Source organism: Haliaeetus albicilla, chromosome 1 (genome assembly GCF_947461875.1).
Source record: "Haliaeetus albicilla chromosome 1, bHalAlb1.1, whole genome shotgun sequence".
In the NCBI taxonomy this organism is placed as follows: domain Eukaryota; kingdom Metazoa; phylum Chordata; class Aves; order Accipitriformes; family Accipitridae; genus Haliaeetus; species Haliaeetus albicilla.
Window position 1 is genome coordinate 7,942,645 of NC_091483.1, and position 27,358 is coordinate 7,970,002.

General features: G+C 46.4%; 1 protein-coding gene across 3 annotated transcripts in view; it reads left to right on the forward strand.

The window, feature by feature from the left end:
* The window catches only part of SLC4A4 (solute carrier family 4 member 4), a 235,429-nt gene that overhangs the window by 24,029 nt on the left and 184,042 nt on the right, over window positions 1–27,358 (forward strand). The window contains exon 1 of one of the 3 annotated variants that reach the window (XM_069778216.1): window positions 23,252–23,600. The exons of the other annotated variants lie outside the window; for them this stretch is intronic. The gene's annotated coding sequence lies outside the window, so the exon portion shown is untranslated. Of the gene's footprint in view, window positions 1–23,251; window positions 23,601–27,358 lie in introns of those variants that run through there. 3 annotated transcript variants of the gene reach the window in all.

The window sequence follows — 27,358 nt, forward strand, 5'->3', positions numbered from 1 at the left end:
TGCTAAATGTAACTTAAGCATCATACCTGCCTGACTGATTTGGCAAGAAATGTCTGAATTGTTCTGCTTGCTGCTAGAATGCAGCCTATTCTGGGAGACAGGGTAAAGCTCCATCAGCAGCTACAAAAACTGCAGCACTTTGGGACTTCACTGGAGGAATTTGTATAGCTGCAGTGCGGTCCTCTGTATAGGATTGTGACTCTGGTGTTACGCCATTGTACATAGGAAAAGAGGTTTCATATCTCTTAAGTCCATGGGAGCTGTGTTCAGTGCTATTGCAATAAAAGAGACTGTTTCACTGGTGATCAAAACTGCCTTTGGAGAAATTTGGCTACCTGAGAGGTAGACTGACTCATGTTTTATGACGTTGGCTAATGACACTAAGTCTGTTCCGAGCAATTCAAAGGAGAACAGGGCTGCCACCTTGTAAATACTGCTTCCTGTTTTTGCTTGAAGTTTTGGGAGAGATCCTCCCTCAGACTTAACTAAAACCTACTTCTCTTATAAGTTGGTTGATGGCACAAGGTGGGAAATGGATATGCAGAAGGATGAAGAGTTTGATCTCTCCAAAAAGCAAGAATCAACCCCCGCACTTAAGTTCCCTTTGATTTTTTTTTTTAACTGCCACTTTTCATGCTTGTACAGCTCTGCTAGTATTATAGATTACTTGTGCTGTGTTCATGATAACAATTTGAGGAAGGTTTTGAGAGGGCTTGACACTTGAATCGTCCTTATACCTGTGGCAGGGATGCTGACACACGGACAGCGAGTAATGTGCCTATAGCTACTGATCTTAGTGCGACGGCTGAATACAGATGGTGGTGTAGTTTTTATCAAATTATCTAGGGACAGGAAAGATTGTCTATGCTTTTCTGTAGCAATTTGGGGGTCTTTGTTTGAATGTGGTTTTCTTTATGACTCAGAGAAGCTCTTCTGAATCCCAGTCTAAAGGTTTTAGGTCTCCCTTTTACAAATGTATTTAGACAAAGGAATGTGGTGAGCACATTTAGGTTTTACTTTGTGTGGTTGCCATGTAGAGTTTTCTGTTCCGACTGCTCAGATTTGCAAACGGTATTGCATGAATGTTGTAGATGAAATTCTATGTGTTGCAATGCTTGTGACACATTCTCGCTGCTTCCTGGTATTCAATAAAACCAGTGGACTCGAAATAAATAATGTTCAACTGCTCTAATTTTAGCATAAAATTAAGATAACTTGTTGACTAGCATTATTGTTCCAAAGAGTGTAACATTACCCGAGAAACCAGCAGGACTCGTAGACGTGCTCTGTTGGAGAGTGTTCGCACAATATCCTCCATAAACTATTGTCTGTTGCTATGATACAATCAGAGAAGATCAAGTGGTGGATAAACATGGCGTAACTATCAAAGAGATCAAGTAATGTATATAGGTAAGGGATGGAAGTAATTGTGGCATTGGTAGAGATCTGGGGAGGGGTAGAGATCTGAGGCTGGAGAACAGTCTCAGAAATGCCATGTGCTAGGGAGCAAAACACTGGTAGGGAAAGAACCTTGACAGTGGAGGAAAAGAGAGGATGACATAGCACTAAAGCCACATAGGCAGGAAGAAATAGGCATCCTAGTTAAAACACTGGCAAAAGTTCTCGTAGGAATCTCCACGCATGGCACACTTTTTTGATCCCATGGTATCTTAGAAGGATTTCTTCTTCTTCCCACACAAAGGAGTCTGGAGAGCTTCCTCGGGAAATATTCCCACACAAATATTTATGTGAGATTTTTCTTTTCTTTTTTTTTTTAATTTTGAATAATTTTTCTTAATTTATTCCATCTTGTTGTTTATTTAGATGCTGCTGCTTCATCTTAAAAAGATGACCACTTGCTGTGATGACTGCTTTTTCTAATGTGAATTTTTCACTCTGTCAGAGCAGCCAGGTAACAACAGAGTTGTCTTTACTTCCCAAATCACCCTAGACTCGTGACAGTTGTTTGTTTCTTTTGTGTATTTATGCAGATTTATTACGTCCATTCTTGTCTTCCCCTAGTAGAAGAGATCAAACAGAAGATAAACCACTCATGCCTGCAGCAGCGCTCCCTCGTTGCCTAACTGCCTATTCTTCTTCTTCTTCCAGACCCACCTTACTCCATCCCACACTGGGGAAAGTGCTTTGGTAAATAGATTAGCTTTGTACTGTGTTCTCAGGGTCAACAACTGGAGAGTCTGGCAGGTTGACAGAAGAGGGAAGGTTTTCCAGCAAACCACTAAATCACCACTGAAAATGTCTTGCCACTCAAGCTGCAGTAAGAGGGAGTAATCTCAACGCTTTGGTTGATTAGGAAGAAAAGGCTTTGGCAGGTTTTTCAACCTGGTGCTTGTCTGAGTTAGCAAAGCATTTCAAGTGATTTTAGGAGAAATTAATTCCCCCCCTTATTTCACTGGGTGCCAACTCAGGCTCGGAGGTAATGCTTACTAAATTGAGTTAAACTTCACTGCTTTTCAATACAAGAAGGAGGAGAAAGATCCTGTTAAAAAGAACTGCAGACACCATTTTAGAGCTCTTGTTTCTGGTGTCCTTCTAATAATGCACAGCAGGACTGAAAGTAGCCATGGTCAAGTTCCTTGGCTTCAGAAAAATGAAACCTATTTTATGAAGCGGGGCTACTTCAGCCAGTGACATTTGTGGCACATAACATTTTACAGTGTTCCGGTGACAATTCTACAAATGTGACAACTGGGTGTCAGCTCAGAGAGAAAGCAGTCTTTTTTATGTCTTCGCATCACAAATAAATTCCCTTGTGTTTTGAGTTTTGGCGTCTTTAGTTGATTACTCATGCTCAAGTGTGAGAAGAAATACTACAGAGCTAATTATAATCGCTTTTAATTAGATCCTGCAGCAACTCCTGCAATAAATTTTAAGGTTATGAAAAAATATGATACCAGCAAGGATAGAGTATAACTTTGTACATGTAGCTGGAAGGGAAGAGAAAACAAAGGTGGAAAAAAAAAATACTTGGGTGTAGAGGACCACAGGAATTAGATGTGGATGGGATACATGGAAGACAGAAGACTGGCTAATAATTTACAGCCCAGGAGGTACCGTTTCTGTCCAGCTCTTCTTGCATAATCACATACATGCCATGCTTAATAAACGGGAGAAAAACAATGCAAGAGACCTCTGCAGTCTGTCTAGCTTGAAAGTTTCCATCCATTCGCTGGTGAGGAGGACTGAATGGGCAAAATCACTGACATAGGAAAAAGCAGGGAGGCCTGCAGCTTTGATGATGCAATTGCTTTACATCAGATTGAAAAGGGAAGTCATTCCTTGCAGATTATTTTCATGGCTGTGTTCTCCTCTCCTGCCCCTCCATCTCCAGCGCTCAGGCCCTCTTAACAAGTGCTTTTTTTACCAGATCCCTTGGGCAGTCCCATAGGCTCTTTCTGCTCCTAGCTTTGCAGTAAGGCTGTAAGAACTGGAAAGAGGGAATTTCTTGCAGGAAACTAGTAGAATCTGGGCTTCCTTTTTATCCCACTTTGTTGCCAGCAGCTGGGAGAAGAGAACAAAGCACGGTGATCAGGTCATTTGTTGTTGTTGGAGGGAAGATGGAAGAAGATGGATGGCACTGGTGGAAGGGTACTACTAGCTTAGTAATACAGGTGTTGGTTTGGGGCTTTTTATTCCCCCATATTTGGTAGCAAAGGTCTGCTGAACTAGGGATATCAATTGATAGGCATTTAAATAGGGCTTGGGTGTGTTGTGATTCCTTAGTCTGAATGTAGATGATTTCTCTTTGGTTCAAGTGAATGATGCACGTGGTCCGTGAGTTTGGTGCTCCTTTACAACAGAATCACAAAGTGCCACCTCTGTCTGAGAGTCTGTAGATATGGTACTCAAACCATAATGCCCTCCTACAGAGCTATGCACAAAGAAGTGTTGAAATACATAGAAGTGCAAGTATTCTGCTGATATTTGGGCACTTGGCAAAGCAGCTAACAAAGCAGGAACTTCTGACAAAATTTCTGGTTGCACAGGAGTGTGAACCATTGCAAGCTGCCGTGCTATGTCCTGAATGTGAAATAGGTCTTAGAAAACTGTTACGTAAAAAGGTCTCACAAAATGACCTGCTTAAACAATGTGTCCTTTTGGACATTATGTATTGTGTTATGGTTAGCTGTAAGTCTCCTGTGTCTTTTCTGTCTGTGATTCTATCACAAAGAAAGTGCTTAAAAAAAATCATCTTGTAAGTACATAACTGGATGATTTGTTGTTGTTAAACTGCATTGTAGTCCATGGTTTGCAATGTGTCAGAATAGCAAACAATAAAAGATAAATAGAAATCCCAGGAGAGTAATAGAAAATAGTAAGTGCTTTCAGGTGGTAAAAGATTTTTCTTGGATACTTGGTGGTGTGGACAGAGTACTGATTGAATTAAAATGAAGGGATCTGGTCTTTTTGGAAGAGTGGAACTCCTTATACATGATGCTTTATCCCTCCCTGTCTTTGTTTCCTTTCCTGTCATTTCCCTGTTGAGGCTTAACTTGTCCCCAAGCTCTTCAAGGCAGGGGTTCTCCCACCAAAGGCACAACAGGTCTATGAGTTCAACTGGGACAGTCCTTTAGACCAATAAATGACGGTAATGCATTTGCTGTCTCCCTGGCCAGAGCCCTGTGTCAGCATAGCTGGTTGCTTTGAAACAGTGCTTTCCTCTTCCTCTTGAAAAAGCAAGCTCAAAGGTTTTCAGAACCTGAGGTTTGATATTTTTAACCTGATGCATGAGGTTTGTCAAGCTGTTTTTATCTGCTGTCTACTGTAGCTTGTTTAACATCTGCAGTGACAATAATATGCTGACAAATATAATGCTTTTTGCTTTCAGCTTTTCAAAAAAATAATCCTAAGTCTTTAATTTTGTTTACTACTCGATGCCTTAGACTCTTCAAGCATTCTAGAAACAAAGCAAGGAGGAAAAAAAGTCTTAACAGGAAAATTCTTCAAGGGTTCATTTTGAAAGCCTTGAACTTGTAAATCGATCAATTATGTCAAGTTTTCCAGGAAATAAACCTGCACCTTTAAGGCTGTGCACAGCTTGCCTTCCAGAATGGCTGAAATGCATGGCTGGGAATACTTCAGGACAATTAAGGAACTTTGTGTTCCTTAATTTTCAGACTCTCTGAGAAGGAAGTTCTCCTTGCTTCTTGCACGTGGAAATTAAAGCATAGGGAAGTTTGAGAAACTTGACCCAGGTTTCTGGGCAACTCAGCGGTGTTTTCTGAAATTCATGTCAGGGCCTCTGAGTGAAATCCTGGTCCCGCTGGCAAAACAACTGAGAGGGGCAGGTTTCTGCACTTCCTTAGTATTAATAGCACAAATCAATGAGTTATTTTCTTCTGTGGTTCTCAAAATGCCTTATAAAAGGAGTTTAGGACCTTTATCCTCATTCTTCAGACAGGGAAACTGAGGCCATACGCGACAAAATGCCATTGCTCAGACCATTCAGCAGGACAGTGGCATCCTCAGGAATAAATCGCCCATCCTTTCTGTTCCAGAGGAGTGCCCTAGCCACTAGGCACCTCTGCCATCCCCTGCTACACAACACTTGTGTAAGCAGCTTGTCATCGCTACGCAGGATTTGAGAGGACTAATTGGCAGCTGTGGTAGCATGCTAGCTGGGCAAAGTGTCATTTTCCTCAGTGCATCACGTTGCACTGCCTGCATGTAATCTGAGATAATGGAAGCAGAGGGAAGCAATGCGTGCAATATTAGACAAGAGCCAGTGGGGTGAGGACACTGCATTTCTATAAATACCAGCTGCAGATGCCTGAGCCTAATGGGAACTAGAGCAAACCCTACAGCCCATAGGGGATTTTGTTGTTTCTGAAGGGCTGGGATGAGTACCCTCCTTTGGCAAGCAGAAGCTATGACTTAGAGTGTAGATGTTCTGTCCATTTCTTTGTATACCATTTCCCCCTCCTTTCCTCACCAGTATTAATTTTGGGGCCCTATATCCCTGCTTTCTCTCCTCCCGATTGCTTCCTTCATGTCGCCTTCACTGCTGTGGTGGGACTCAGTGGGGGCCTCTGAGTCATCTCTAATAGCCTAACTCTGCATCCTTCAAAGTCATTTTAAATTACCTGTTTCTGATCCTGCAGGAATGGTGACAGGTCCCCTTCAGAGCTCTTGACAATCCCTCCCTTAATACTGACCAAAGATCAGGTGAATAAAATATGTTCAGCAAGTGCATGGTACAAGTCTTCAGACTTGTAGACAGAGTATATATAAACTAGTAATATTATAGCATATGGATGTAATAGTGCATTTTAAAGACATTCTCAATGCTACCCCAACACTTACAACAGATGAAATAGATATTATTATTATTTTCTTTTTGAAACACCTCTGAACAAATATGTTTAGGACTGAACTGGGTCTTTTCCAAGAGAATGTTCTGCTTCCTCATGTTTTTAGTAGGGATTTAGAGGACAATAGTGACCTGTGGCGAAAGCTAGTAGCTGGATGGAACTGGCCTGAGCAGTGGTCTGACTCCAGCCTGTCATCCCTGTGAGAGAGGTGAGAAGCCCTCTGGGAGGGTGCCCAGAGGCTTGGCAAGGTGGGGTGGTGCAAACAGCTTCCTCCCTTAGTCCCAAAGAGGACACTGGAGAAAAGACCCCAGAACTGGGCACAGAGCGTGGACTAGAGGCTAGCGTTGCTTGGTCTTAGGGACTCTGGGTGGGAACGATCTGCTCCCATCTCCAGTTTTTTGGCATCTCTGCAGCGTGGAAGTGATGGGCTGCTGATGTTGAAAGGAGCAGAAGGAAGCAATTCTCAAAGGGAGTAACCAAGAGAGAGGCCGAGGGCTGCTGTTGCTGGCATCTGCTGTTGCTGAACGCAGGCGGCTGAGTTGGGGGAGCCTGCTGGTGTATCATCTCTGAAAAGGAGTGCCTGGTACCGCCTCTCTTCTTGTCACTTGTAGGTAAGAAAGAGGAACTGGCAGCAGCGTCTTGAATTTACCTAAGGCAGAGCAGGTGAACTGCTACGTAAGCAGTTCTACCTTGGCTTTCAAACACATCTTTTTGTGATCAACTGCCTCCTCCAGAGTGTATTCCTGCTGCAGCTTTACACCTATTTCCTGGCACTTGGTGTATGCCCTGCCTCAGCAGGGACAGGTTTTGTATGTCCTGTGCTGTGAAGCAGGCCCTCAAGAGAAGGAATTAGCTTTCACTTAACCTTTGTATCTCCTTCTGCAATTTGTCTTTAAAGGCACATCTCTCAAGCGTCCAGTGCCACAGTGTGCTTTAGTATGCCCTGTTACTTGTCTGAAAACCTCGCTAGCTGTAGAAGCCAGAAATGTACATTTTAATACGCAGTTAAAAATAGCTTGGTTTGTTTTAAAGCACCCTCCCCTACCTGGTATTAATTTCCATGGAGTTCAAGAATTTTAAATTCTCTTGGTTTCTCTGATGGCTGCACGCTGAATTTGGAATATTACCCCTTCCAAACAGAGTTTTAATGACATGAACAGTAAGTTCCTTCCAATGTACTGAAATCCTTACAAACTGTTATGTTTTAAAGGAGAGATAACTGCTGAATATTCTGCTGTGTTGTTGTTCTATGTTTTTTCATTCTTTTTCTTTCTCTTGTACATTTGAATTGAACACAACTTGATTCTTCATTAGGTGTTCTTGGACTGGTAGCAGTATTGCTTTGGCTTTTTTCCTAAGTACAAGTTAACGTGTGCCATTCCAGCTTTCCAAAGGAAAAAAAAAACAAAACAGAATAACCTGACAAGCTAGTTATCAGGCTGTGGTTACGTGTTCAGGTGTAACAGATTTGTATGTTATCAGATAATTTGGCAGTACCAACTTCATTTGGACCAGGTATGAAAACACGGTCGTGTTTCTGTTTCGTAAACCAGAATACATTAGAGCACATGGTAACTGAGCTGGCTATGGCAGTAGAGACGATACCTAGTCAGTCATAAACTTCGTTCCATAAAATGCTGAAAAACTTGCTTCGGTAGGGTGAGCTTGTGCGGTTTGGTGCTTTGTACTGCGTGGCTGTGGAGTTCTTGTTCTGCTGCAATGCTTCCCAAACCCAGGCTTGCTGTTTTTCGGCACTGCAGCTTCTATTCCTCAGTTACTCTTACATTGATATGTTTGGCAGTTTACTTGGAGAGCTTCAGATGGGAAGATGTAGCAATGGGGTTGGGAGAAACCTCCTTGAAGGAAGGGGATGCATGTTAAGAGCTGCATTAAACTTGAGATACATGGAAGGAGCCTGTTAAACTTTGTAATGTAAGTAGGCTGTGGGAGATGAGAAATCCTTCTGGGGGGCTACAGCTACGCATCCAGGCTTGAGGGGGAGCTGGAATGGCTCAGAGAACACGTACGGCGACTGGCCTAACAAACTGCAGAAATGAGGCAATAAAAGGATTGGGACTGTCTGCAAACAAAAGAACCAGCAAAAAAAGAGAGAAAAGCGGTCAGAAGACGATAGGCTTGGAGATAGCTAGGGTCGTCCTCTGAGGTTGAGAAGGAAAGCTTTTCTGTGTCAGGTACTGAAAGACACTTGAAGCTGTAAGCACAAAAACTATCTCCTTGTTTGATTCTGCCACTGCTTAGGGGAGCTACGTATTAGGTAGCTTTGTAAATAAAAGGCCTTGTATCACAGTGTTCAGACCTGTTGAATTTTTCTGTTCCTGTAGAAACTATCCATTGGTTAAATTCTGGGGGCAAAAAACAGGCAAAGTTTTCTGCACTGCAGAGTTAATGTGTTATTTCTATCGCTTATTACCATTCTTTAAATCAAAAAACTTTTAAAAAGTTTTAAAACTTGTTTCCCCTGTTTCCTAAAAGTCCTAGCGAAAGGTAGCAAGAAGAAGTCAGTGTTGTGAAGAGTTAATTATGGAAGGAAAATCTCTTCTGAGGCTTAACTGGAGGCTAATAATGAGTTTCCATTGCCTGGAGGTACATTGGGATGAGAAGAAAATGGGTAAGGTGCTGGAGTGGGGCTAAAGCTGTTTTCATTCCCTCTGTGCTGCAGATGGCAGATGAGTAAAGCCATTCCTCTTTGTACCTCCATCCATAAATCACAGATGATAGCACCTCCCCTGTGTGCCTTGTCTGCTTAGATACTAAACATTTTGGAGCAGAGGCTGTCTCTGACTCTGTCTTTGTACAGCACAGCAGGGTCTCAGTCAAAGCAGGGTGCTGGCAAGTTCTGCACAATAATATCCAAATGCTATAGTCAAAGCTGTCGTTACCACAGCTACGCTTGCTTCAACAGCTTTAAAAAAAAAAAAAAAAAAAGAGTACTCGAGCCATACATGATCTGAGCTGATTCATGCTGGAAATGAAATACTTTCCAGAAGACTTGCAGTGTCCCAAGATGGAGGGGAGAAGGGATTTCCTTGGGAATAGCTTTCGAGTTTTGTATTTTCTCTCACACACTTGCCTTGAAAAGGAAGGCAAATGTGCTCTGTTTGCTTGTCTACCAGGAGAAGTAACTGCTAAGTAAGGTATGTGAAGGATTTAGATAGAACTGGAAGTATGGTGTACTCTGTGTTCTGAGACAGTTGGCTGTGGGGAGTTAATATACCTGGAAGATCTCATCCATCTTAGTGCCTGTGATATAATTTTTGTGGAGGCACATCTCGCATTTTGAGCCAGTAGCCAAGTCCTTGCTTTTGGGTACAGAACCAGGATGCAGGCAAGTACAGATGCCACGAAGAGTGATGTAAGGCAGGAGCGCTCTGGTGTTCGTCACTGAACCCGGAGGTTCCCAATGTCTTCAATGCTTATGTAGATCAGGAAAATAAGGAGGCTCTGTTCTCTTGCTTGCCCCTTGGTTGCGAAGACTCTTTCTGCTTTCCTCCTAGCAAGGAAACATGCGTGCAAAGGTTTTAGACATGAAGTTACCTAGCGCAGCAGACAGCTGGGGGTGGCAAATCCAGAGTGGTCCTGCGGTTCAATTTGCCTGTGCTAACACCCGGAGGAGGCAGCCTGGCCGCTGCACCCTACCACAGAGGGATGGGTGGGATGGCCATTACTGATCTCCAAGGCAATTCTTCCTCCTTCAGCAAGGGGACGAGGAAGCTCCACTCTCCTGGCTCCCCATCCCAGCTCTGCTTCGTTCTCTTCTTGCTTTTTTGTTGGCAGGTGCAATCTGGTCTTCACCTGCAGCTGGACGCAGCTCTCCTTTCTCAGCACAGCAAAATTCATTATTGCTGATGCTTCTTGGCAGCCTGAAGCTGACTATGATTGTGTTCTGTGTCCTCGTGCGTACGTGTGCATGCTGCTGTACGGTGGTGGGGTCCCGCGGCAGGACTATGGGTAAGGGTGTAGAAAGAAGTAAGCGTAGCTGGCTTGCTGAGGGACCGTGCTTCCAGGAGAAATAGATGAAGGAAGGGATTAAATGAGGGGAGTGGGGTGAAGGATCAGGTGCTTGGAGAAAGCCTCCCAGAGGCAAGGAGAGAAGGCCAGACTAGCTCCAGTCAGCCCCAAGATGGGCAGTTTGGACCACAGACAGATAGCTGACACGTATTAATTACAATGTCACTAGGTGAAGGGCTCCGCTTACACTGTCAGGCGTACGCAAAGCAAATTGTAGTAGTGGGATATTCCTATTTGTTCTGGACCCCATGCCCTCTTTGCCAGCAGCAGAAAGGTTAGGTTTTCACAGTGTTGCCCCTACTTTTGCGCTCACCCCGACACTGGCTGGCGTTTCTGCTCTTGCTTGGCTTTCAGTGGCTTTAAGGGAGACGCTCCCACAGTCGATTGGTCAAATGAAGCAAAATGTCACAGGGGGGAACTATTTTGATCCCTTTCACTGGGGGGGCAGAGGGGAGGGAAGAAGGGGGCCATAGTAAATGTCATAACAGACCTGAAGTTTAAAAGTGTTCCTCCAAGCCTGGACAATGTTTGCCGGGCTCTGCCTCTCTTTTTGAGCTGGAGCGAATGTGGAAGGTGAGCTGCTGCGAACTACTGTTTCTCCTCCTGCTGAAGGAACCCGATGGAACAGCTGGTTCTGTGGAGGGACTGGAGGTAGGTCTGGGCAGCCTTCTTCGGGACTGGACACCGAGAGGCAGAATCATTCAGGAGGGGATGCAGTGACTTCCAGTCTGAAATCCTAACGCTTCCTTTTCCCTCTGTGGCAGACTTGGTATTTCGCGGAGTTTTTCCTGTTGATACAGGACACGACCAGTATAAGACTCTTTTCAGGTGCAAGGTCTTTTGCACCAGATTCTCTTATTGTAATGCAGGAACGCTTTCTAGACAGTCTTAGGAGCTGGAGAGTCCACTGAAAGCAAGCTCTCGAGTGTTCTCAAGTGGGTGTGAAATCCTGTGCCTTGCAACACGTTTGAAAGAATACAGATGTCCAGTGGAAACCTGTCCATTTTGCCTTGTATTTATTGCTTGCTTAATTGGTGCTATGTGGATGATTACAGAGTGATTTAATGAAAATTCATTTTTTTTTATCCTGTGTATGATCTGTCTAGCCTGTGCTAGCATATTACAGTTACTTCTTGGATAACATCAGGCTTGTGGTTTGTTGTCAGTGGCAAATGCCCTTGCTGAGCCAACTTTTTGATCTGTTTAAATCATTAAGATGAGTGGCATAACATCTCCCTGGAACGTTGTGATAGCAAGATAAACTATGTTCGGTGCTAGGAAAAGAAAGGTTGTATGTCTGTCTATCTCTCGGAAACTGTTGAATGTTTTTAGGCCTTAATCTGCAGCCATAACTACCCAACTCCAACCTGTAATTATTAATTGGGATCAGAGCCAGCAAATGCTGCAGAGTTGGAACTGATATACTGAGAATTGTGGAAAACAAAGCCGGGGAGCGGAGCAGCAAAGGGAGTTGGTTTGAGATAACTGCATGTACAAGAAACAATGAGAGACAGAGGAAGATGGGGGTCGTGTATAATGGGCTCTGTGTTTCCCAGAGAGACCTAGTTAAGAAGATGTGGAATAAATAAGTCTTTGAGTCATTCCCTTTTCCATATTTGAAAGCCTCCTAAACGTGTTGTCACAAACCATCTGCATGCTGAAGATGTGCAATTTGATAAGGTATGATAGATTGTGTTGTAAGTGTGACAATAATAAGGGCATGTCTAAACACACAGCAAATATTTTCCTTCTCCTGTGGAAAATGTTTACACATGAAAGCAGAGTTTAGGTTTTGTCAGCCAAAGTAGTAGACGATGACACCAAAAGCAGATGCCTCTAGTAAAGCTGATTTCTTGTAATAAGTAAATGAATAGTTGGTGTGTGCAAACTTACAGGCGAGAGGGAAAATGCGGGGAGTCCGTTGATATCCCTGCAAAAGTAATGTAATTTGCTAGTGCCAGAAGGTGAGTGACTTCACATAATGCAAGTCGGTGAGGAGCGAGGTCACGTAGGAAGCAGCTGATGGTTAGCTCTCGATTCAAGAAGGCCCGCTAGCTGTTTGGGACCCGCAAACGCTTTTCAGTGGCGTGGGGGTACCAAAGTCCTGGGATATATTGCTTACGCCACAGGAAAGGAAAAGATGGGGACGGCAAGCTGGGGGAGAGCTCTGGAGATCTGAGCTGGCTGCCACAGCTTCCCCTGCGAGACCCAAGAGTCACAGGGCAGGGACTGCCGCTTGCTGAGAAAACCTCGCTCGTCCTCTGCGGGATCTGCCGCCCCACTTTCCGGGTCTTTCCCCTCTCACCAGCTGCATCTTGTGCCTGTTCCCATCCTCCAGCACAGATGCGAGGGCAGGGGTGGCCACGGTTTGGGCAGGAAACCCTGGCTCTTCCCCGACGCCCTTGCTGGGAAACGGCGTGGAACAACAACTTGCTGTGGGAGTGCTCAGGGCTGCTCTAGGCTGTAGCACAGGTGAGAATGCGAGAAGCGTAACGCTGGCTTACAGCCAATGGTATTTCTTCTTACCATTCTTCCTCCTTTTATTTTCTTTCCCCACCCCAAAGCATGGGAATGGAGTAATTGCATTTTGACCCAGTTTCCAAAATCACTGTAGCATAGACTTTGAAGGGGGGCAGGGGGGAACCACTTAAGAATGAAAACCAGCCATTAGCTAGTACCAGTGGGGCAGGAACATCAGCAGACTCTTAGAAGTATGCATTAGCAGGCTTGTAGAACAACTGTTATCCTGCATCTTTTTATGCAAAAAAAGTAATTGTGTTTACATTTTTTTGATATTTGATCTGTGATATGCAAACCTTATAAGACCGAGTTCAGGTTGACTTCAGATGAAGTACTCTAAGCATAGATGCTTGTGTAAAGTGCTTGGATTTTCAAAACTTGGCTGGAGATTTCATGGCAGCCTTTCTTGTGGTTATTTCTGGCACCTCTGGCTGCCAGTTGGAACGCAGGGCTATAGATATGTGTGGAAGTGGAAGGGAACTGAGTGTGAGCGCTTGTGTGGAGTTAAGAGCCTTTTAATAGAAACAGGCTTGGTTTAAGATGGGTTTTTGAAATGCGCAAAGACTTGGGGAGCAGATGTAAATATGAAATCCAAACCAATTTCCTCATTCCGGCTATTAATATAAGAGGGGGAAGAAAGGTCCTTTGAAGTCATTTCAAACAACAATTACTATCCCTTGGAATCTCCCCATCAACTCGGTAAGAAGTCTTGATGTGAGAAGGAAGTTGGAATTTAACCTCACAAAGTAAGATAGGCACCAAAGTAGAAAGAAAAGACCAGAAGACGTTGTCCTGAGCGATGGGAATACGGTTTCCCCCGACTTTGGCTGCATCACTGTCCTCACTGCCTCTGATGCCATCCTGGATCAGGAGGCAGCCCTGGCCCGGCCCAAGTGACAGTCCCTGTTCCTTTTAGGCAGGGAATTGTAAAATACTGATCGAGGGGCAATGGGAAGCAGCTGTGTGCCGATGGGAGGGTTTAGCCAGACATTTCTTGACGGTGTGTGTTTGGGGCCCCCCTTGGCACGCAAGCGCCATTGCCCTGCCTTCCTATTTGAACCCAGCGATCAGCTCACAGCCTGGCGTTGTCTTTGCTCCCGTTTCTGTACGGGTGTTTTACCCTGGCTTTGGCTGCCACCAGCTCTCTGTGAGCTGGTTTCTCCATTGGATTGTGTCAGGGAGGGCATCCCAGAAGCGGATGCTCCAGGCGGAGAGTTTGTTTCTGCATTTGCACGCCTGGAACCACGTTGGCACCCTCACCCTTCTGGGGTGTCACTGTAGTATATGTTAAGTGTTAATACATTTCAGGGGGAAAAAAGGTTGAGCTGATGCCACTTCTAGGGCACAGGTGGCACCTGGAATAGTTGCACAATAGGCCTAGGAATACCAGCGGTGCTTGGACACGTATTACGCTGTCTCCGCTGCAGTACAGAAACAAAGGATGTTAGTGCCCTGGGCTGCATTTCCCCACCAAAAGCAAGGCTGAAAATGAAGACAAAATCATGCCCTGGAAGGCAACTCTTTGCTGCTCTGCTGCAGAGAATAGTTTTGTAAGAAAACGCTCTAGTCTCAGAGGAAGACCTGGTAGGTGCCTTGAGGATGTCCTTGCCCTTGGTGGGGAAGGATGGGAGCTTTCAGATGGGACTGTGAGCGTGGCAGGGAAACGCAGGCAAAAAGTTCAGGGCTCTGAGAGATGGAGATATTCCTCGTGTGTTTGTATTAATAAAATGATACGCGAGATTCTCCAAAGGAAATATTCTGGTGTTGTGTAAGCATAAAATGAAAGCCTGCCCTTTGACAGCACTACTATTTTCTTACAATGCTCCACCAGAACATGCTGTCCCTTCATATCTGTCAATACTGTGTCGTGTCCCAAGTCCCGTAAAGCTCACAGAACAGAATGTTGTCCCAAGACAGTCGTCTCCTGTTGCTACATAAATGTTGAGGTGAAGCCTGAGTTTATTAGTTTTTAAGGCAGAAGATATTGTTCCTGCACATTTTTACTTCATACAGTGCCTTAACTTCTATTAGTCTTAAGCTGATATGTCTTGAATTTATTTTGCTTACTGGAAGCCTGTAGTAGTTGAGGCCAATCGCATACTTCATCTCTCCTGTACGTGGCAGCCTGGTCCCCTAAGCCGTTCTTGCACAGTAGTGCTTCTGAGGTGCTGCACAACACGGCTCCGCTGCCTGCCCTTACCGTTTCTTGCAGAGCACCAGGCAGCCCTTGCCCTTGAACTTCGGCTCAACAAATTGCCTCCTTCCCATGGAGAGGAGATAGGGGTTTGCTCTGATGTGGGCTGTTTGCTGCAGCCTTCTTGAGGGACTGCTGCTGCAGGTAACCGCAAGAGGTATTTAAATAGGTGGTTTCGGCAACAGGTCTTGTGGGTAGGTTTCTCCTCGGTGCAGTTCCTCTGAACTCGCTGGTGTTGCCTTATGTAAAATGCACAGCTCAGCTATTGCTGAACATTGGGAACGATGGTCAGAATATCCGACAGGGTTGGCCGGGGAAGGTTTTCATACCTAAAGGTATCTATCCAAAGGTCTTCAGATGGAGTTGCGTTGTCCTTGGGTGATTTCAGCGCAGGTTGCTTCTCCCTTCCTTTGTGATGAATCACTAAGACCTGGGGCTACGCACTGGGGGCTGCTCCTTTTCTGCCCGACCGTGCAGAAGCTGCTGTAGCAAGAGGCTGCTGGCCTGGGAAGGGTGTTGAAAGAGCAGCCAGCTCTCGGTGATGCTTTTCCCCTTCTAGCCTCATGGCTTTAGAGCAGTCATCTCACAGGCAGCGTTGTGTTCTGCTTCCCCTTTCCTCATCCCCGCATTTCTTAAAACCGCATGACGATGGGAGAAGGGCTCCAACAGCAGTGCCCCTCCCTCACGAACTGTTGTGATGAGAGAGGGCAGCTGTTGGTAGTGGTTTTTTATCAGGATTTTCCCATTGCAAAAATAGTCCCCTAGCATCTAAAACTTCTTGTAGGAATGCTGTCTGTGACAGTAACAAAGGTGTCACGGCTGCTGGGGTGCAGCTTTTGCTTGCCCAAGAGGGACAAGGGCAAACCCTTTGCTAATAAGAGTTGTGATTGTTTCTGTTGTGATTGTGCTCATCCCTGGGTGAAAAAGAGCAAATGCATTTTATGCAGGTTTTCTTTTTTTTTTTTTTGGGGGGGGGGGGGGGAGGGGGACGGACTTGTTTTGGCTTTGACAACACATTTATCCGGTTTCACTTTCACTCTGCTTTTTTTTTTTTTTTTTTTTTTGCCTAGGACGCTTTGTTCTTCAGACTGTCCTAAAGTGGCAAAGACCTTTTGGAGTTACATGTGCCCCTGGGGAATTGTTGTTTGCTATAAAATAGTCTGTTTCTGTTGGAATTACCAAACAAATTATTTAAAAATCATTATGTCCTCAAAGCTTTATTTATAGAGCACAAATTTCTGGCTAAGTATGACCCGCCAATATTTGTTTAAAAATGTTTTGTTTAGGATATGTTTATATAAAAGAGTAGAGAAAGAGCAAGAGATGTGAAAATCCAAAGTAATGAATGATAATGCCGCTGTTTAATTATTTGAGAAGAAAAGCAAACTTTTCTGATCACTCAGAATAGATAGTGGGATAATAAACTGAAGACCTTCCCAAGGGGGGGGGAAAAAAATCGAAACAACAAACCAAACCAACCTTTGGTATATAGCATTATTAATTGTGTCCTGCATGAAAATGACCCAGAGTTTATAAATGAAATAAGGGAAAATATGATCGAGTTACTTGAACCTTATTGCAAGTACCAGTTGCTCCCGTGTAGCCTTTTTCTCCATATCAAAAGAGGGGAGAACTAGGCAACACTTTAAAAGCTAATCAATGGAAACACTGTTGTTCTCTGCAAATAAAGAGTCTGTATTATTGCAATAAGAAAATGGTTAAAGGCAAAGAGCTGAGAAGAAGAAGAAGAAGAAACATTTAGATGAATATCTGTTGTTTAAATTGGCTAAGTAAGAGAAAAACAATGTTCCAAGAACAATAACCTAAACAGTACTGGAAATCAATTAATGATTAATTGTCTGGAGCTAAGCAATACAGATCTCCATGGACTTTACTATGTAGTTTCCTGTTGTGATAGATTGGTAGCTTTGTTTCAAACCTCCATCACAAGGCACCACGTGAGAAGGACGCTCAGGTGTATATATGATTGGACTAGGTAGGGAAGTTGGTAATTTGCCAATACACTACCTGTGTTACTGATGCTGCATTGAGAAGAAAAGGGAGCCGCCCATATCTTGACTTCATGGTGGTTGAGATAACAAGTGTGTTTATCAAAGGCATTCGCTATAAATATTCAGTTTGTGGCTTACAGCACCAAAAAAAGTTTTGTTCTGTTTCATCGGATTCAGCCATAAGCGAAGCCTTTCAGATCCTGTGGCGTAGTTCTGGATGTGTTCACCTTGTGAAGAGAGCATTCCCCGGCAGGAGGGATTTCACAAGGAAGTGGCTTTTTGCTGTGGCATGCTGTATTTTGGATTTCCTGCTGCTGCCATTGGGCATCTCCAAAACCCTGCGGAACATTTCATCTTGATGGAGGCTGTCAGATATAGGGCACCTTTTGAAGAAGACTGTAATATCTGATCTTGGATGTTACCAGCTGGAAAGCTGTTGGATTTGATTCCCTTAGCTAAGCCTAAAGCTATCCTCTCTCTCGTAAACAATGGTATTGGAAGGAAAGTTCTGTTTCAGAATCACCTCTAGCGTGTTCCACCTTTTGGGGGCTTGGCAACCAGGCACAGTTATGTATCCTCTGTCCAGCTGGGATTTTTCTGCATCAGGAAAAGATGTAGTCTTGAATTAAGAGGATCACAGTGACCTGCTATTTAGGCTCTGCTTTCCTGCAGGATATTCAGTGCTCAAGACCAGATGCTATCACTGTAGGAGAGGCAAGGATTCAATTTTAGAGAAGCAGGCAGAGTTTGTTTTCTGGGTGTATGTTGCATTCTAACCCTAATGCCTGTCACCGTCTGCTTGTCAGAAGGCATCTTCAGCCAGAGGGTAAGAAGGCTCGTTGCGGGGGCTGCTGATTTTTGACAGTAAGTTGCAAGTTTTCTCTACGCTAGTCATGTTGGTGGACTTGGCCTTCCACTGAGAGTGGGTTGGATTTTTCCATGTCCTTCCAGTCAGCCATAAAATACTAGAAGCTTTCCTAAGCTGATACAGAGTGAGAAGGGTTTTGATAAAGATGGTGGTTAATATTTTATAAGGACTTGGTGCTCAGAAGAATCAGTCTGGACTCTACAGTACAGGTGCTATACAAAAGGACCGGAGGGCATGTCGGCCTGTCTCTCAGAGCTTTGATTTTTTTTTAGCCCAGGATGCCAGTAGCTGAGGAATGAGGAAGAGAAAGAAACTCATCTGAATGACAGCTGGGGGAGAAACTGGGAAAAGAAAAAATCCTCCTGATGTAAATACTGCTCCTCTCATTAGCAGCCCACCCATACCTGTCACACAGCAGAGAAGTGCTTCCAGTTCTTGACCCCATTTTCACGTAGATACAATTAGCCTTGTGCTAGAGGGGGTTGACTTTAGCCCTACAATTTCTCTCCTGTCCCAAGACGTGAAAAAAATGGGTGTCCCTTCTGACCTGCTTTCCGCATGAACTCGCTCTGAAGCAGAGAAGAGGCAGTGTGTTCGAAAGCACAGAAGCGCTTCAGTCGGCTGTGCTGCTCCGTTGTTCTTTAGCCCTCTCCTTTACTCATTCTAGAGGGGGTGAGTATTTGTTGTTTCGGCATCCCAACAGTTGTAGGTGGCGGAAGCGTGTGTTTCAGCATCCTATGCTCTGGTGGTTTTTGTGGGTGTATAAACAAACACGCTTTCTGTATTTTAACAAAGCCCTGTGTTTTTGGCTCTCTGACCAAAGACTGGTTTGGCTTCGCGCCCTCTAGCACGGAGCGGGACACAACTTGAGGCGTACGAAATGAGTTAGCTTGCCCCGCTCTCTCGGGGGGAAGCGGGGTTGCTGATCTGGGGGTGCTTGTGGCCTTGGGGGGGTGGGGAGGGGGGGGCAGGTTTCCAGCAGAGGGCCCCCAAGCAGCACCGCAGCCTCGGGCAGGCTCCCTGCCCGCTGCTGCTGCTCTCCTGGCCCCGAGCAGCTCGGGGTGTCCCCGCAGTCCTGCTGTTACTCTGCGCGATAGGCACGGCAGCTGGGTGCGTGGAGGAGCTGCTCTTGCTGGAAAGATAAGGGATGGTTTTGCAAGGAAATAGGAAAGTTTGAGAAAATGCAATCCTGGAAGTAGTAGCCGGTGAGAGACTGGCAGGTCTTGCTTACCGGTCTGTGCAAAGCACAAACTTGTGTCGTTTCCCGGTCAAGTAGAACACAACACTTATTTTCATATATTCTGATCTCCAAGTGTTTAACCTTCCAACCTTAACTCGAGATCTACTGAAAAAGCTTTTGAGGTGAATACGCTGGGCTATTAGAAGTTATCAGGAGTATTGGAAGGTACCAGAAGCAGTCGACCCAGACTATGAAATCCCCATAGCTCTCTTGTCCTTTTGACGTGAACGCAGGGACTGTTGTGGCCTATATGGCTATCAAAGCGATCCAGGATTGCTCATTGCTCTCAAACAGCCGTGATGTGCGCCTGATGTGCTTAGCATTAATAATACATCGCAAAAAAAAACCCCTTAAGCCTCCAGCATTCGATTCTGCCTTACCTCAGCTGAATGTTTTTCAGCACCTCCTGTTCCTGCCTCCTTCGAAAGATAAAAGTGTGAGCCCCAGTGCGGGGGAAGTCAGCGGGAATTTGGCAGTTTGCTGCTTTGGACCCTGCATGTGGTTTCACAGTGAGTGGGCAGGCGGTCAGGGGGGCCGAATTAGGACTCCTACAAGAGTCTGAAATGCCAGCTCCCCATTGAATGTTGTTTCCAAAGCTAACTGAGGCAGGACTATTAGAAAATGCAGAACCTGCTAATCAAGTTTCAAAAGCCAATAGGTTTACTTACATTAGACCTTTAATAACCAGCTACCAGATAATGCTTGCTGAGACGTTGAGTTCTGTCTAGGTTTCCTGGGAAGCGGATGGAGAGGACGGGCAAGTCCTGATTCTTGGTGACTTGAACACAAGTAGGGAACCCAAATATGAGAGCTACAGAATTGGTTTTTGTGGTTGGCCTTAGAAGTCAGTGCTGTTGGACTAACTCAGCTGTAATACTAAGTAATGTAATGCAGGAATTTGTTCCATTGAGTTCAACAGCTAGAATGAGCTGCATACCTGTGTCTTTTTAAAACAAAACATAACCCCCCTGAAAACTCAAGGTCCTTAGGAATAGCCATGATCAAGGATTGAATCCTGAAAATATGCGTGATTGATTTTGTTGATGTAAAGAGGATTACTTGCATGCACAAGTGTGACCAGGGTAGGCCTGCTTTTGTGAATTATCATTTGGCACTGACGATTTGTCAACAAAGGAAAAAGATACAAAAAGACTCTAAGACAAGTATAACTGTGGTCTCTCTGCACCTAGTTCTTTCTATTGAAACAGTTTTATCCTCTGAAACTGCCTGGCTTAGACAGAATTACTCCTGACTTAGTCCAATGCAAATATTTTATCACTCTGTAGTCTGCACAAAACCTGGGAAATGCAGGAGCTGCCAGTTTCCATCTAGTTCAGCATCGCCTCTGACTGACAACGCTGTGGTCAGCATGAGTGGCTTCTGAGGAATCTACCAGAAATGCTGCAAGATATATTTATGGAATAACCTGCCCACGGGGAAAGTTTTACCCTACCAGTTCCACTGAGCATGTGCGTTTATGTGTCCTCTAATCTTTACCGTCCTAACTTTGGCCGTTCTCATTATCCGTATACATGTCAAATGCTGTCATTGACAAAGACACCTTGTGCGACCTCACAGGAAAATTGTGCGCTGGACGAGACGGCAGAAAAAAATTTCCGGATCTCAGCAGACGTTTAGTTGAGCGCGACATCCTGCCCTGTGCCATTGTTGAGGCAGGCTTTCGTTGCCTGGGTCGTGAGTGGGAGGTTGGCTTGTAGCGAAGGCCGTCGGCACACCTTTTCTTTGCAAAGTCTTTGTGCGCGGGGCTGAAGCCAGCGGACTTGAAAGGCAGGTTTAAACAGCCAGCCAAAGACTTCCCAAACAAAACTGTTTCTTCATTGCCTGTGCGGTGAATGGAAAGTTAGCGGGCTTTAGTCCTGAGTGACGAGTTTATCTCTGTTCATTGAATCAAAAAAAATATTGGAAATGACTGGGTAACTTCTAAGAGGGAATATGCGGGCCAAGGTGCATAAGTAATGCCAAAAGTTACGTATATACAGTGTGTCGGACAAGTCGGCTCTAGCTGATGGTTTTTTATTTTGTCAATCACAATGACAGACAGGATTATTAGGTCATTTTACTTGGGTGTCTCTCTGTACGTAGAGTGTACTCATTTTCAAACTTGCTCGAGATAATTGCCTTGGCTCTTGTTTTAAGGACTCCTGGAAATGGTTTTGATAGGTTTTTAGATCATTAAACGTAGTGATGGTATATTTAAAGACTGACTTACAATCGTGCATCCTAATGTCAAAACATTTTTTAGCCAGAAAATTAAGCGCATAGGCTCAAGATGACAGTATTTTAAGTTACAGTGAATTGTGAGGAAATGGAATTGGTACAGGAGTTATTTAGATTTGTTACTAAAATAGGGGGCTAAGAGCCAGCTGCTGAGGACCATGAAAATCATCGCTGTGCTGTCAGTGGCCCATTGGAAACCCATTGATTGTTTAAGAACAGGTACCGAAGGAATTTGATCCACGAAAGGGAGCAGAGGAGCCCAAGTCCCGACCAGTTCACATGCAGATGATAGGTCTGAGATCTTTCAGGAAAAGGATTAAAAAGCAGGGTGAGGGGCTGAAGGACAGTTACCTGTTTTCAGGGGCTGGGGAAAGCACAGGGGTGACAGCAGTGGGAGGGAGAGGGGGAATTCAGCAGGGAGATGGCTTCTGCAGTGGGCTCACTCCAGTCCGTCAGTGCTGTGGTTTCTGTTGCTGCTGCTGCTTTTTCTCCTGTCCAATGGATTGTGTATTATTCCCTAATACGAAATTGCGACGGGTGACAAAAGCGGAGCGTGGTAATTGAGGAGTGGCTGAAGAGGCAGTTGCCGTGTGGTAATCCTAAACCTTGCTGAAGAGGTGGAGTTTTTCCTCTGCAGAGCCACAATAGTCTCCTTTGTTCCCCTGAGCATCCATGTCCTTTCCGTGGATGGATCGCTGTTCTGCCATGTTTCTTGTGAGCCGTTTGCAGAGTCCCGTTGTCGAAAAACATTGTATGCATCTGGTCACTTCGGCCTGGACACTAAAGCTGAGCAAAAGAGCTGCAGCTTACTGAACAAGATTTGGGATACTGGTGTTGGTGCTCTCTTCCAGCACCAGCCTGGAAAGAACTTTTTGAAGGGCCATTAGTGTAAATAGAAGTGTGTAAGGGGGGTGGGCCACGGCGATTACACATGTGGGCAGCAAAGACTGGTTGGTGATAGATGAGCCTTGTCATGCTGGAAGCTAAGGAGGAGCGCCACATAAGATATTATTTGCTTGCAAAATGATAATGAGCTGACCCAATGGTGTTTTCTACATTTTTCCTGGTTGGTTGCGGTTTTTTTTCCCTTTTTTTTTTTTCCCCTCCTCTGGAGTATGTGCTTTTGGCCAAGATGCTAGCCCGGTTGTGCGTTTTCAGTGGGTGGGGTTCCTGCCGTGGGAGCGCGATCCGCTCTCGGGAAGCCCGCAGCCCGCCACGAAAAAGCTGTGGTGGGGGCCCAGGGGCTCTTTCCTCGCCGTACCATCCCTTCCCCGTATCCCAGGCGTGAGCACCCGCCGCTTGGCATCCCCTGGGCCGAGGAAGAGGGTGGCGGTGGAAAGGAGCCTTCGCATGCGGGGGTAGCTGGAAAAAGCCAACCCGGCCCGAGAAGGGCTGACGGCAGAAGCGACGAGAGGCGGCTTTCGGGGAGCCAGCCCCCCCATACGGTGTCGGCAGGGGGGCTGAGGTTCGCCCCCCGGGGACAGCTCGCAGACTTTGCGGGGCGGCTGGGCAGGACCGCTGCTTCTTTAGCCCCCCCCCCCCCCCCCCCCCGCTCCCCGCTCCGCTCCGGCGCGGCGGCCGGGCTCTCCCCCCCGCCGCCGAGAGCCACCTGCCCCGGCGGGGCTCGGGTCCGGCGGGGGGGGGACCCGACCGAAGCCCTTTTAGCCCCCAGCGGCAGCGCCGGCCCCGCACGACGCCTCCTCCTCCGGTCTCCCCGCCCCGGGGGCCCCGTGACTTGCGAGAGGCGGCCGGGGAGGTGGGGGGGGAGCGGGGGATGGGATGGGATGGGACGGGATGGGAGCGGGCGAGGAGGGGACGTCCGAGCCTGCGGGCGGCTTTAAATGCGGGTCGGGGAAGGCGCCGCCAGCACAGCCGAGCCGCCCCGCTCCGCTCCGCCTCGCCGTTCGGCCCCTTCGGGCGGGCGCTGCGCTCCCCCGGCGCCGGCCGGCTTCTCCCTCACCCCCGCGGGCGGCCGAAAGCCTCCAGCCGGTAGGGAGAGGCGGGCAGGCGGCTGCCTCCGCATCTCCGGACGGACGGACGGAGCCATGCCCCGCACCGCGCGTTGAAGCCGCCCCCCCGGCCCGCCGCTCCCCGCCCGGCCCGCCGCTGCCCCGCGGCCCCCGCCCGCCGCCAAGCTGGAGGAACGCCGCAAGCCCGAGCCCCGGAGGTGAGCACCTTGGGGGGGGACACACACACACGCAACGACGAAACGACCTGCCCGGCCCTTTCGGCTCCTTCCCCGGCCTTTTCGGCGGGTTTTCCCGCAGCTGCCGAAGCGGGGATGGGCTGGGGTCAAGCGGCGACCCCCGGACACTTGTCGTGGGCCGGCGGGGAGTGGAGGTAGCCACAGCTTTCACAGCCAGGAGGATTTCTCTTCCCCCCCCACCTCCCCGCCCCGGTTTCTTTTCCCACGGAGTTTGTCTCTGTAGGTGCCCTTCTCTGGCGCTCGGCAGTTGGGGGTAACTCGAAAAAAAACGCTTCGCGGCGTTGGAAAACTTTTCCACTGGTTTCCGTTTATCTCCAGTAAGTTGTCAGCAGCAGCCGCTCCGAGGAAACCCTTCCTATTTCCTCTCAAGCCTTTAGCGTTCCACCTGGTATGCGGCCGCACGGGGATATTTCGTTAGCCCAGACGAGCTCCTCGCTCCTTGTTTTCCCGTTGGTAAGCTTCCTGCTCAGCACTGCAGTCCAGAGCTGCTCTGCTCGTGAGCAAACATGGAAATGAGAATTTAATCATCCTTTTGTTCACATACCTTTGGGTTTTTTTGTTTTGGTTTTTTTTTTTCTCTTACGACAACATTAATTACTAACGGACTTCCCCTTCATTAGGAGCGCATCCTTTCAGTACTTGCGTTCAGGAGGAGCCGGTGTAGTCCAACGTGCCGAGAGCTTCCTGGTGTTGAGGGTGTGGGAAAAGGTGCCAGGCTCTGCGCTGCGAGGAGAGCGTGGCTTTGTGCGTGCGGCGGGGGCTCTATCTCATCCTTCCCTAGAGCTGCGCCTGTAAGTCAGGTTAGGGGCACCAACAGCAGCAAGGCTGGGCCCTCGGGCACATCCTAACAGTATCAGCTCCGTCGCAGAACTGCTCCACGACCTGTTGGAGCGGGTCCAGAGGAGGTCACGGAGCTGATCGGAGGGCTGGAGCACCTCTCCTATGAAGACAGCCTGAGTTGGGGTTGTTCAGCCTGGAGAAGAGAAGGCTCCGGGGACACCTTACAGCAGCCTGCCAGTACGCAAAGGGGGCCTGCAAGAAAGCCGGAGAGGGACTTTTTACAAGGGCATGTAGTGATAGGACAGGGGGTAATGGCTTTAAACTGAAAGAGGGGAGATTTAGATTGGATGTGAGGAAGAAATTCTTCCTTGCGAGGGTGGTGAGGCACTGGCACAGGTTGCCCAGAGAGGTTGTGGATGCCCCATCCCTGGAAGTGTTCAAGGCCAGGCTGGATGGGCAACCTGGTCTAGCCGAAGGTGTCCCTGCCGATGGCAGGGGGGTTGGAACTAGATGATCTTTAATGTCCCTTCCAACCCAAACCATGCTATGATAGATACTTGCTCTCTTTTGTTTCAGGCAGGTACAGTTTACTGCGCATCTAAATGTGACTTTGTGCTTAGGCTGCTAGCTACTTAGTGGCTTTATTGTTCTGGTTATTCCTGAAATGTACATATTTTCCATTTAAAAAAAAAAAAAAAAAAAGGAAGAAACTTGGCTAGCTGGATTTAACAAAATGTGCAGAGTTGCATATTGTGTGTGGGAATAGAATTTGCTACTTACTAATTGTTGATGTGAGAGTCTGCAGGAATATGCCTGGTTCTTATTTTGGTCAATAATCAAAACAAATTGTTTGTGCATTAAGAGCAGGCTATAGAGACCTCACCCCCACCCCCAACCAACCCCCCCCAACACTTAAGGCTCCCCAGCCCCAGCAACTACTTCATGACAGACTTAATTTTGTCATAATAGTTTCCAATCATACGCAGAATGATTAAATGGGATCGTTTGCATCAGTGCGTGTGTGCTTGTTCACATGCTTGCACGTATCTGAGCGGATCTGTCACAGTCTGTGCCCTTTCTTCTCTTGCGTGCCTTTCAGTGCTGAAGCAAGTGCCGAAAGACCTTTCCTAGTGACTTCTCTCATGTCAGAAGATCGCAGAGTTCAGTTTTGCAAGGCTTTATTTCAGCTGGTGATTTTAGTTCTCAGTAACTTGACGTGCCTGTGAGTGTCAGTGTGGTCTGAAGGGCGAACGTTGGTACAATCTGCAGTGATGCTTTTTCTGTGATTCCCCCCCCGCCCCCATTAGATGCAAACGTGAAGCAAACCCAGACTTTTAAGTTACCAAAAAAAAATCATGGGAAGGATTTGCTTGTAACTTATCCTTTGTTCCTGCCGAGTGTGAATTTCGTGTTTGTAAGAGCAGTGGCTGGACGTGAAGGAAGAGGCTAGTCTAAGCTGCATTTCCAAGATTTCAAGGGGCTGGCAACTGAAGAGGAATGACCGATAGCCTAGGAGGAACCGGCAGCGTGGTGTGTTGCTGCTGGTCAGAGTTGAAAGTGGGGTGAGAAGGAATTACAGATCGGCTTTTTTCTTTTTTTTCAGTTGGGGGAGGAGGGATGAAGTTTTCATTTGTGTGCACAGGGCATTCCTAGCAAGTTAACACCCTGTACACGTCCATTCAGCTCCCAGCAAGGTCCGGCAGGGTTTTCTGCAGCTCGTAACTGTGAAGATTTTTCCTTTAAACTGCCATGTTATGATTTGAAATCTTGAAACTCCTCTGCGGTCAGACAACACCCTCATATACTGGTGTTGTACTGTGGTACTCCTCACAGTAGGTTTTTAAAAGGAGTTCTGTAGAGGAGCTTTCCAAACGCGCTTTCGCAGTCCTACTGTGGGTGTCGGGCAAACCCCTCTGATGTCTTACACTGATAAGAAAAGGTTGAATTTGTGCACAAAGTGCAGTTGCAAGACAAACATCCCTGTGAGAAGGGAAAATCTGTAACTCCTTTTGTTTTCTGATCTACCTACTTATCAGAGAGGGCGCCTTGCTCATGTACGTAAGTGTTCTTCCAGCAACGGTGGAGAAGCCGTTTGTGTTTCTGTCTGAAGGATTTTTAACTGCGCTGCCACCTTGAAGACCCGTCCTAAATAACAAGCTGGAAGGTGTTTTGGGCAAGGTTGTGAATGAAAACTGCTGTGCGAGAGAGTAAAGAGCAAACCTATATTTATTTTTCTGCCGAGAAGTCTGCAAACAGCTGGTTTCAGGTAGCAGTTCTGAGACAGAGTCGGGGATGCTGTCCTGCCAGAGAGAAGCAGTTGCCAAGGCAAGGTGTTGTGTTGGTTGAGCAAAGCTATACTGGGTGAAATAGCTGCTTCAGGAAGGTGGATGCGTGAAAACGCTTATTCCTGTGGGTACAGAAAGCGATGCTCCTGCGTGCCTATATGCCGATCTCTTAGTGTGAATTTGCTAGTCTTCTGATTTTTTTTTTAATTTAATTTTTTTATTTTTATGTTATTATCTCGTTATACATGGCCCTGTCAAAAATAGCATAGCTTTTATTGGTTTGTGCTCGAATTCCTTCTTATGGGTTGGGAGCACGAGAGGACTTTAGACGGGGTTTAAAGATGCCTTGTTGAAAACAGCGTTCACAGCATTCTGACGCTGGTGCTACAGCATCGGTTCGTTTCTTCTGTGGCGCTGGTAAAAATGACTTCATTGCCTTAGTGAGATAGCATCCTTGTCACGCTCCAGCAACCTGCCTTTCACGTATTTTCTTTGTGCATTAGGTTTAGAATTTGAACTCTTGCTCTGAGCAAATTAAAAGGGTTCTGATAACTACTATCAGGTTTTCTTGTTCAAAGTCAATTAGCTGCTTCCGGCTTCAAATCCTTTTAGAAGGCTCAAAAGGGAGTGCTCTTTGAAAATCCAGTAATAGCA